This window comes from Somniosus microcephalus, unplaced genomic scaffold, assembly GCF_052327205.1.
Source record: "Somniosus microcephalus isolate GS21.2 unplaced genomic scaffold, FLI_Smic_1.0 unresolved_chr2, whole genome shotgun sequence".
In the NCBI taxonomy this organism is placed as follows: Eukaryota; Metazoa; Chordata; class Chondrichthyes; order Squaliformes; family Somniosidae; genus Somniosus; species Somniosus microcephalus.
Window position 1 is genome coordinate 19,587,292 of NW_028225180.1, and position 13,440 is coordinate 19,600,731.

A 13,440-nucleotide genomic window follows, 5' to 3' on the forward strand; every position below is an offset into this window, starting at 1 on the left:
TCCATAATATCCACTCAACAACATCCCATAATATCCACCCAACAACATCCCATAATATCCCCCAACAACAACATCCCCATAATAACCCACCCAACAACATCATCCCATAATATCCACCCGACAACATCCCATAATATCCACCCGACAACATCCCATAATATCCACCCGACAACATCCCATAATATCCACCCGACAACATCCCATAATATCCACCCAACAACATCATCCCATAATATCCACCCAACAACATCATCCCATAATATCCACTCAACAACATCCCATAATATCCACCCAACAACATCCCATAATATCCCCCAACAACAACATCCCATAATAACCACCCAACAACATCATCCCATAATATCCACCAACAACATCCCATAATATCCACACAACATCCCATAATATCCACCCAACATCCCATAATATCCACCCAACATCCCATAATATCCACCCAACAACATCCCATAATATCCACCAACATCCCATAATATCCACCCAACAACATCCCATAATATCCACACAACAACATCATCCATAATATCCACCCAACAACATCCCACAATATCCACCCAACAACATCATCCACAATATCCACCCAACAACATCATCCCATAATATCCACCCAACAACATCATCCCATAATATCCACCCAACAACATCATCCCATAATATCCACCCAACAACATCATCCATAATATCCCACCCAACAACATCATCCCATAATATCCACCCAACAACATCATCCCATAATATCCACCCGACAACATCCCATATATCCACCCGACATCATCCCATAATATCCACCCGACAACATCATCCCATAATATCCACCCGACAACATCATCCCATAATATCCACCCAACAACATCCCCATAATATCCACCCCAACATCATCCCATAATATCCCCAACATCATCCCATAATATCCACCCAACAACATCCCATAATATCCACCCAACAACATCATCCCATAATATCCACCCAACAACATCATCCCATAATATCCACCCGACATCATCCCATAATATCCACCCGACAACATCATCCCATAATATCCACCCAACAACATCCCATAATATCCACCCAACAAACATCATCCCATAATATCCCCAACATCATCCCATAATATCCACCCAACAACATCCCATAATATCCACCCAACAACATCATCCCATAATATCCACCCAACAACATCATCCCATAATATCCACCCAACAACATCCCATAATATCCACCCAACATCATCCCATAATATCCACCCGACAACATCATCCCATAATATCCACCCAACAACATCCCATAATATCCACCCGACATCATCCCATAATATCCCCCAACAACATCCCATAATATCCACCCAACAGCAACATCCCATAATATCCACCCAACAGCAACATCCCATAATATCCACCCAACAACAACATCCCATAATATCCACCCAACAACATCATCCCATAATATCCACCCAACAACAACATCCCATAATATCCACCCGACAACATCATCCCATAATATCCACCCGACAACATCCCATAATATCCACCCAACAACATCATCCCATAATATCCACCCAACAACATCCCATAATATCCACCCAACAACATCCCATAATATCCACCCAACAACATCCCATAATATCCACCCAACAACATCCCATAATATCCACCCAACAACAACATCCCATAATATCCACCCAACAACAACATCCCATAATATCCACCCAACATCATCCCATAATATCCACCCAACAACATCCCATAATATCCACACAACATCCCATAATATCCACCCAACATCATCCCATAATATCCACCCAACAACAACATCCCATAATATCCACCCAACAACATCCCATAATATCCACCCAACAACAACATCCCATAATATCCACACAACATCCCATAATATCCACCCGACAACAACATCCCATAATATCCACCCGACAACATCATCCCATAATATCCACCCAACAACAACATCCCATAATATCCACCCAACAACAACATCCCATAATATCCACCCAACAACATCATCCCATAATATCCACACAACAACATCCCATAATATCCACCCAACAACATCATCCCATAATATCCACCCGACAACATCATCCCATAATATCCACCCAACAACATCATCCCATAATATCCACCCAACAACAACATCCCATAATATCCACCCAACAACATCATCCCATAATATCCACCCGACAACATCCCATAATATCCACCCAACAACAACATCCCATAATATCCACCCAACAACAACATCCCATAATATCCACCCAACAACAACATCCCATAATATCCACCCAACAACATCCCATAATATCCACCCAACAACATCCCATAATATCCACCCAACAACATCCCATAATATCCACCCAACAACATCCCATAATATCCACCCAACAACAACCCATAATATCCACCCAACAACAACATCCCATAATATCCACCCAACAACATCATCCCATAATATCCACCCAACAACATCCCATAATATCCACCCAACAACAACATCCCATAATATCCACCCAACAACAACATCCCATAATATCCACCCAACATCATCCATAATATCCACCCGACAACATCCCATAATATCCACCCGACAACAACCCATAATATCCACCCAACAACAACCCATAATATCCACCCGACAACATCCCATAATATCCACCCAACAACAACATCCCATAATATCCACCCGACAACAACATCCCATAATATCCACCCGACAACAACATCCCATAATATCCACCCGACAACGTCATCCCATAATATCCACCCGACAACATCATCCCATAATATCCACCCGACAACATCCCATAATATCCACCCAACAACAACATCCCATAATATCCACCCGACAACGTCATCCCATAATATCCACCCAACAACATCATCCCATAATATCCACCCAACAACAACATCCCATAATATCCACCCAACAACAACATCCCATAATATCCACCCAACAACATCATCCCATAATATCCACCCGACAACATCCCATAATATCCACCCAACAACAACATCCCATAATATCCACCCAACAACAACATCCCATAATATCCACCCAACAACAACATCCCATAATATCCACCCAACAACATCATCCCATAATATCCACCCAACAACATCATCCCATAATATCCACCCAACATCATCCCATAATATCCACCCAACAACATCCCATAATATCCACCCAACAACAACATCCCATAATATCCACCCGACAACAACATCCCATAATATCCACTTTGCTCCTGGACATGCAGCGGACTCCGCGACCACTGCTCCCCGACGGGAAGAGCGATCCGCGACCTTTGCTCCCCGACGGGAAGAGCGATCCGCGACCTTTACTCCCCGACGGGAAACGCGTTCCGTGACCTTTGCTCGCGGACGGGAAGAGCGATCCACGACCTTTGCTCCCGGCCGGGAAGAGCGATCCGTGACCTTTGCTCGCGGACGGGGAGAGCGTTCCGCGACCTTTGCTCCCGGACGGGAAGAGCGATCCGTGACCTTTGCTCGCGGACGGGAAGAGCGTTCCGCGACCTTTGCTCCCAGGCTGGAATGGCGTTCGGCTGTCACTGACCGGTTGCTGACGTTAGGAATCGGAGCAAGAGTCGGTGAATGGGTGGCTCCGGTGTCGCGTCACTCGTTGGCCGGTGTCACTCGGCTTTGGACCGTTTTTCTTCCCGCAACAGTGGTGGTTTCATAGCGGATAAACAAGTCCGACATCACACTCACCCAGTCCGACATCACACTCACCCAGCCCGACATCACACTCACCCAGCCCGACATCACACTCACCCAGTCCGACATCACACTCTCCCAGTCCGACATCACACTCACCCAGCCCGACATCACACTCACCCAGTCCGACATCACACTCACCCAGTCCGACATCACACTCACCCAGTCCGACATCACACTCACCCAGCCCGACATCACACTCACCCAGTCCGACATCACACTCACCCAGTCCGACATCACACTCACCCAGTCCGACATCACACTCACCCAGCCCGACATCACACTCACCCAGTCCGACATCACACTCACCCAGCCCGACATCACACTCACCCAGCCCGACATCACACTCACCCAGTCCGACATCACACTAACCCCGACATCACACGCACCCAGTCCGACATCACACGCACCCAGTCCGACATCACACTCACCCAGTCCGACATCACACTCACCCAGCCCGACATCACACTCACCCAGCCCGACATCACACTCACCCAGACCGACATCACACTCACCCAGTCCGACATCACACTCACCCAGTCCGACATCACACTAACCCCGACATCACACGCACCCAGTCCGACATCACACGCACCCAGTCCGACATCACACTCACCCAGTCCGACATCACACTCACCCAGCCCGACATCACACTCACCCAGCCCGACATCACACTCACCCAGACCGACATCACACTCACCCAGTCCGACATCACACTCACCCAGTCCGACATCACACTCACCCAGTCCGACATCACACTCACCCAGCCCGACATCTCACTCACCCAGCGCGACATCACACTCACCCAGCCCGACATCACACTCACCCAGCCCGACATCACACTCACCCAGTCCGACATCACACTCACCCAGCCCGACATCACACTCACCCAGCCCGACATCACACTCACCCAGTCCGACATCACACTCACCCAGTCCGACATCACACTCACCCAGTCCGACATCACACTCACCCAGCCCGACATCACACTCACCCAGCCCGACATCACACTCACCCAGCCCGACATCACACTCACCCAGCCCGACATCACACTCACCCAGCCCGACATCACACTCACCCAGCCCGACATCACACTCACCCAGCCCGACATCACACTCACCCAGCCCGACATCACACTCACCCAGCCCGACATCACACTCACCCAGCCCGACATCACACTCACCCACCCCGACATCACACTCACCCAGTCCGACATCACACTCACCCCAACATCACACTCACCCAGCCCGACATCACACTCACCCAGTCCGACATCACACTCACCCCAACATCACACTCACCCAGCCCGACATCACACTCACCCAGCCCGACATCACACTCACCCACCCCGACATCACACTCACCCAGTCCGACATCACACTCACCCAGCCCGACATCACACTCACCCAGTCCGACATCACACTCACCCAGCCCGACATCACACTCACCCAGCCCGACATCACACTCACCCAGCCCGACATCACACTCACCCAGTCCGACATCACACTCACCCAGCCCGACATCACACTCACCCAGCCCGACATCACACTCACCCAGCCCGACATCACACTCACCCAGCCCGACATCACACTCACCCAGCCCGACATCACACTCACCCAGCCCGACATCACACTCACCCAGCCCGACATCACACTCACCCAGCCCGACATCACACTCACCCACCCCGACATCACACTCACCCAGTCCGACATCACACTCACCCCAACATCACACTCACCCAGCCCGACATCACACTCACCCAGTCCGACATCACACTCACCCCAACATCACACTCACCCAGCCCGACATCACACTCACCCAGCCCGACATCACACTCACCCACCCCGACATCACACTCACCCAGTCCGACATCACACTCACCCAGCCCGACATCACACTCACCCAGTCCGACATCACACTCACCCAGCCCGACATCACACTCACCCAGCCCGACATCACACTCACCCAGCCCGACATCACACTCACCCAGTCCGACATCACACTCACCCAGCCCGACATCACACTCACCCAGTCCGACATCACACTCACCCAGTCCGACATCACACTCACCCAGCCCGACATCACACTCACCCACCCCGACATCACACTCACCCAGCCCGACATCGCACTCACCCAGTCCGACATCGCACTCACCCAGTCCGACATCTCACTCACCCAGTCCGACATCGCACTCACCCAGCCCGACATCACACTCTCCCAGCCCGACATCACACTCACCCAGTCCGACATCACACTAACCCCGACATCACACTCCCCCAGTCCGACATCACACTCACCCAGCCCGACATCACACTCTCCCAGTCCGACATCACACTAACCCCGACATCACACTCACCCAGTCCGACATCACACTCACCCAGCCCGACATCACACTCACCCAGTCCGACATCACACTCACCCAGTCCGACATCACACTCACCCAGTCCGACATCACACTCACCCATCCCGACATCACACTCACCCATCCCAACATCACACTCACCCAGCCCGACATCACACTCACCCAGACCGACATCACACTCACCCAGTCCGACATCGCACTCACCCAGTCCGACATCGCACTCACCCAGCCCGACATCACACTCACCCACCCCGACATCACACTCACCCAGTCCGACATCACACTCACCCAGTCCGACATCGCACTCACCCAGACCAACATCTCACTCACCCAGCCCGACATCACACTCACCCACCCCGACATCACACTCACCCAGTCCGACATCACACTCACCCAGTCCGACATCACACTCACCCAGTCCGACATCACACTCACCCAGTCCGACATCACACTCACCCAGTCCGACATCACACTCACCCAGCCCGACATCACACTCACCCACCCCGACATCACACTCACCCAGTCCGACATCACACTCACCCAGTCCGACATCACACTCACCCAGCCCGACATCACACTCACCCAGCCCGACATCACACTCACCCAGTCCCACATCACACTCACCCAGTCCGACATCACACTCACCCAGTCCGACATCACACTCACCCAGTCCCACATCACACTCACCCAGTCCCACATCACACTCACCCAGCCCGACATCACACTCACCCAGCCCGACATCACACTCACCCAGCCCGACATCACACTCACCCAGTCCGACATCACACTCACCCAGTCCGACATCACACTCACCCAGTCCGACATCACACTCACCCAGTCCGACATCACACTCACCCAGTCCGACATCACACTCACCCAGTCCGACATCACACTCACCCAGTCCGACATCACACTCACCCAGTCCGACATCACACTCACCCAGACCGACATCACACTCACCCAGCCCGACATCACACTCACCCAGCCCGACATCACACTCACCCAGCCCGACATCACACTCACCCAGCCCGACATCACACTCACCCAGCCCGACATCACACTCACCCAGTCCCACATCACACTCACCCAGTCCGACATCACACTCACCCAGTCCGACATCACACTCACCCAGTCCCACATCACACTCACCCAGTCCGACATCACACTCACCCAGCCCGACATCACACTCACCCAGTCCGACATCACACTCACCCAGTCCGACATCACACTCACCCAGCCCGACATCACACTCACCCAGTCCGACATCACACTCACCCAGTCCGACATCACACTCACCCAGCCCGACATCACACTCACCCAGTCCGACATCACACTCACTCACCCCAACATCACACTCACCCAGTCCTACATCACACTCACCCAGTCCCACATCACACTCACCCAGTCCGACATCACACTCACCCAGTCCGACATCGCACTCACCCAGCCCGACATCACACTCACCCAGCCCGACATCACACTAACCCCGACATCACACTCACCCAGTCCGACATCACACTCACCTAGTCCGACATCACACTCACCCAGTCCGACATCGCACTCACCCAGTCCGACATCGCACTCACCCAGTCCGACATCGCACTCACCCAGTCCGACATCGCACTCACCCAGTCCGACATCGCACTCACCCAGTCCATCACACTCACCCAGCCCGACATCACACTCACCCAGTCCGACATCACACTCACCCAGTCCGACATCACACTCACCCAGCCCGACATCACACTCGCCCAGTCCGACATCACACTCACCCAGTCCGACATCACACTCACCCAGTCCGACATCACGCTCACCCAGTCCAACATCACGCTCACCCAGTCCAACATCACACTCACCCAGCCCGACATCACACTCACCCAGCCCGACATCGCACTCACCCAGTCCGACATCACACTAACCCCGACATCACACTCTCCCAGTCCGACATCACACTCTCCCAGTCCGACATCACACTCACCCAGCCCGACATCACACTCACCCAGTCCGACATCACACTCACCCAGCCCGACATCACACTCACCCAGTCCGACATCACACTCACCCAGCCCGACATCACACTCACCCAGCCCGACATCACACTAACCCCGACATCACACTCTCCCAGTCCGACATCACAATCACCCAGCCCGACATCACACTCACCCAGTCCGACATCACACTCACCCAGCCCGACATCACACTCACCCAGTCCGACATCACACTCACCCAGTCCGACATCACACTCACCCGGTCCGACATCACACTCACCCGGTCCGACATCACACTCACCCAGCCCGACATCACACTCACCCAGTCCGACATCACACTCACCCAGTCCGACATCACACTCACCCAGTCCGACATCACACTCACCCAGCCCGACATCACACTCACCCAGTCCGACATCACACTCACCCAGTCCGACATCACACTCACCCAGCCCGACATCGCACTCACCCAGCCCGACACCGCGCTCACCCAGCCCGACATCACGCTCACCCAGTCCGACATCACACTCACCCAGCCCGACATCACACTCACCCAGTCCGACATCACACTCACCCAGCCCGACATCACACTCACCCAGTCCGACATCACACTAACCCCGACATCACACTCACCCAGTCCGACATCACACTCACCCAGACCGACATCACACTCACCCAATCCAACATCACACTCACCCAGTCCGACATCACACTCACCCAGTCCCACATCACACTCACCCAGTCCGACATCACACTCACCCAGTCCGACATCACACTCACCCAGACCGACATCACACTCACCCAATCCAACATCACACTCACCCAGTCCCACATCACACTAACCCCGACATCACACTCACCCAGTCCGACATCACACTCACCCAGCCCGACATCACACTCACCCAGTCCGACATCACACTCACCCCGACATCACACTCACCCGGCCCGACATCACACTCACCCAGTCCGACATCACACTCACCCAGCCCGACATCACACTCACCCAGTCCGACATCACACTCACCCAGCCCGACATCACACTCACCCAGCCCGACATCACACTCACCCAGTCCGACATCACACTCACCCAGTCCGACATCACACTCACCCAGCCCGACATCACACTCACCCAGCCCGACATCACACTCACCCAGCCCGACATCACACTCACCCAGTCCGACATCACACTCACCCAGCCCGACATCACACTCACCCAGCCCGACATCACACTCACCCAGCCCGACATCACACTCACCCAGTCCGACATCACACTCACCCAGTCCGACATCACACTCACCCAGTCCGACATCACACTCACCCAGTCCGACATCACACTCACCCAGTCCCACATCGCACTCACCCAGCCCGACATCGCACTCACCCAGTCCGACATCGCACTCACCCAGTCCGACATCACACTCACCCAGCCCGACATCACACTCACCCAGCCCGACATCACACTCACCCAGCCCGACATCACACTCACCCAGTCCGACATCACACTCACCCAGTCCGACATCACACTCACCCAGTCCGACATCACACTCACCCAGTCCGACATCACACTCACCCAGTCCGACATCACGCTCACCCAGTCCGACATCACACTCACCCAGTCCGACATCACACTCACACAGTCCGACATCACACTCACCCAGTCCGACATCACACTCACCCAGTCCGACATCACACTCACCCAGCCCGACATCACACTCACCCAGTCCCACATCACACTCACCCAGTCCGACATCACACTCACCCAGTCCGACATCACACTCACCCAGTCCCACATCACACTCACCCAGTCCGACATCACACTCACCCAGTCCGACATCACGCTCACCCAGTCCGACATCACACTCACCCAGTCCGACATCACACTCACCCAGCCCGACATCACACTCACCCAGTCCCACATCACGCTCACCCAGTCCCACATCACGCTCACCCAGTCCCACATCACGCTCACCCAGTCCCACATCACGCTCACCCAGTCCCACATCACGCTCACCCAGTCCGACATCACACTCACCCAGTCCGACATCACACTCACCCAGTCCGACATCACACTAACCCCGACATCACACGCACCCAGTCCGACATCACACTCACCCAGTCCGACATCACACTAACCCCGACATCACACTCACCCAGCCCGACATCACACTCACCCAGTCCGACATCACACTAACCCCGACATCACACTCACCCAGCCCGACATCACACTCACCCAGTCCGACATCACACTCACCCAGTCCGACATCACACTAACCCCGACATCACACTCACCCAGCCCGACATCACACTCACCCAGTCCGACATCACACTAACCCCGACATCACACGCACCCAGTCCGACATCACACGCACCCAGCCCGACATCGCACTCACCCAGCCCGACATCGCACTCACCCAGTCCGACATCACACTCACCCAGTCCGACATCACACTCACCCAGCCCGACATCACACTCACCCAGTCCGACATCACGCTCACCCAGCCCGACATCACACTCACCCAGTCCGACATCACACTCACCCAGCCCGACATCACACTCACCCAGTCCGACATCACACTCACCCAGCCCGACATCACACTCACCCAGCCCGACATCACACTCACCCAGTCCGACATCACACTCGCCCAGCCCGACATCACACTCACCCAGTCCGACATCACACTCACCCAGTCCGACATCACACTCACCCAGTCCGACATCACACTCACCCACCCCGACATCACACTCACCCAGTCCGACATCACACTCACCCAGTCCGACATCACACTCACCCAGTCCGACATCACACTCACCCAGTCCGACATCACACTCACCCAGTCCGACATCACACTCACCCAGTCCGACATCACACTCACCCAGTCCGACATCACACTCACCCAGCCCGACATCGCACTCACCCAGCCCGACATCGCACTCACCCAGCCCGACATCACACTCACCCAGTCCGACATCACACTCACCCACCCCGACATCACACTCACCCACCCCGACATCACACTCACCCAGCCCGACATCACACTCACCCAGTCCGACATCACATTCACCCAGTCCGACATCACACTCACCCAGCCCGACATCACACTCACCCAGTCCGACATCACACTCACCCACCCCGACATCACACTCACCCAGTCCGACATCACACTCACCCAGCCCGACATCACACTCACCCAGCCCGACATCACACTCACCCAGCCCGACATCACACTCACCCAGCCCGACATCACACTCACCCACCCCGACATCACACTCACCCAGCCCGACATCACACTCACCCAGCCCGACATCACACTCACCCAGCCCGACATCACACTCACCCACCCCGACATCACACTCACCCAGTCCGACATCACACTCACCCCAACATCACACTCACCCAGCCCGACATCACACTCACCCAGTCCGACATCACACTCACCCCAACATCACACTCACCCAGTCCGACATCACACTCACCCCAACATCACACTCACCCAGCCCGACATCACACTCACCCAGCCCGACATCACACTCACCCACCCCGACATCACACTCACCCAGTCCGACATCACACTCACCCAGCCCGACATCACACTCACCCAGTCCGACATCACACTCACCCAGCCCGACATCACACTCACCCAGCCCGACATCACACTCACCCAGCCCGACATCACACTCACCCAGCCCGACATCACACTCACCCAGTCCGACATCACACTCACCCAGTCCGACATCACACTCACCCAGTCCGACATCACACTCGCCCAGTCCGAAATCGCACTCACCCAGCCCGACATCACACTCTCCCAGTCCGACATCACACTAACCCCGACATCACACTCCCCCAGTCCGACATCACACTCACCCAGCCCGACATCACACTCTCCCAGTCCGACATCACACTAACCCCGACATCACACTCACCCAGTCCGACATCACACTCACCCAGCCCGACATCACACTCACCCAGTCCGACATCACACTAACCCCGACATCACACTCACCCAGTCCGACATCACACTCACCCAGCCCGACATCACACTCGCCCAGTCCGACATCGCACTCCCCCAGTCCGACATCACACTCACCCAGTCCGACATCGCACTCACCCAGTCCGACATCGCACTCACCCAGTCCGACATCGCACTCACCCAGCCCGACATCACACTCACCCAGCCCGACATCACACTCACCCAGCCCGACATCACACTCACCCAGTCCGACATCACACTCACCCAGTCCGACATCACACTCGCCCAGTCCGACATCGCACTCGCCCAGTCCGACATCGCACTCGCCCAGTCCGACATCGCACTCGCCCAGTCCGACATCGCACTCGCCCAGTCCGACATCACACTCGCCCAGTCCGACATCACACTCACCCAGCCCGACATCACACTCACCCAGCCCGACATCACACTCACCCAGTCCGACACCACACTCTCCCGGTCCGACACCACACTCACCCAGTCCGACATCACACTCGCCCAGTCCGACATCACACTCACCCAGTCCGACATCACACTCACCCAGTCCGACATCGCACTCACCCAGCCCGACATCACACTCACCCACCCCGACATCACACTCACCCAGTCCGACATCACACTCACCCAGTCCGACATCACACTCACCCAGTCCGACATCACACTCACCCATCCCAACATCACACTCACCCAGCCCAACATCACACTCACCCAGACCGACATCACACTCACCCAGTCCGACATCGCACTCACCCAGTCCGACATCGCACTCACCCACCCCGACATCACACTCACCCAGTCCGACATCACACTCACCCAGTCCGACATCACACTCACCCAGTCCGACATCGCACTCACCCAGACCGACATCACACTCACCCAGCCCGACATCACACTCACCCACCCCGACATCACACTCACCCAGTCCGACATCACACTCACCCAGTCCGACATCACACTCACCCAGTCCGACATCACACTCACCCAGTCCGACATCACACTCACCCAGTCCGACATCACACTCACCCAGTCCGACATCACACTCACCCAGTCCGACATCACACTCACCCAGCCCGACAGCACACTCACCCACCCCGACATCACACTCACCCAGTCCGACATCACACTCACCCAGTCCGACATCACACTCACCCAGTCCGACATCACACTCACCCAGCCCGACATCACACTCACCCAGCCCGACATCACACTCACCCAGTCCCACATCACACTCACCCAGTCCCACATCACACTCACCCAGTCCGACATCACACTCACCCAGTCCGACATCACACTCACCCAGTCCCACATCACACTCACCCAGTCCCACATCACACTCA

At 55.2% G+C, this 13,440-nt stretch overlaps 1 protein-coding gene across 1 annotated transcript in view; it reads left to right on the forward strand.

The window, feature by feature from the left end:
• LOC147092229 (lysine-specific demethylase 2A-like) overlaps nt 1-13,440 on the forward strand; it is a 520,639-nt gene that overhangs the window by 390,232 nt on the left and 116,967 nt on the right. The window lies entirely within an intron of this gene.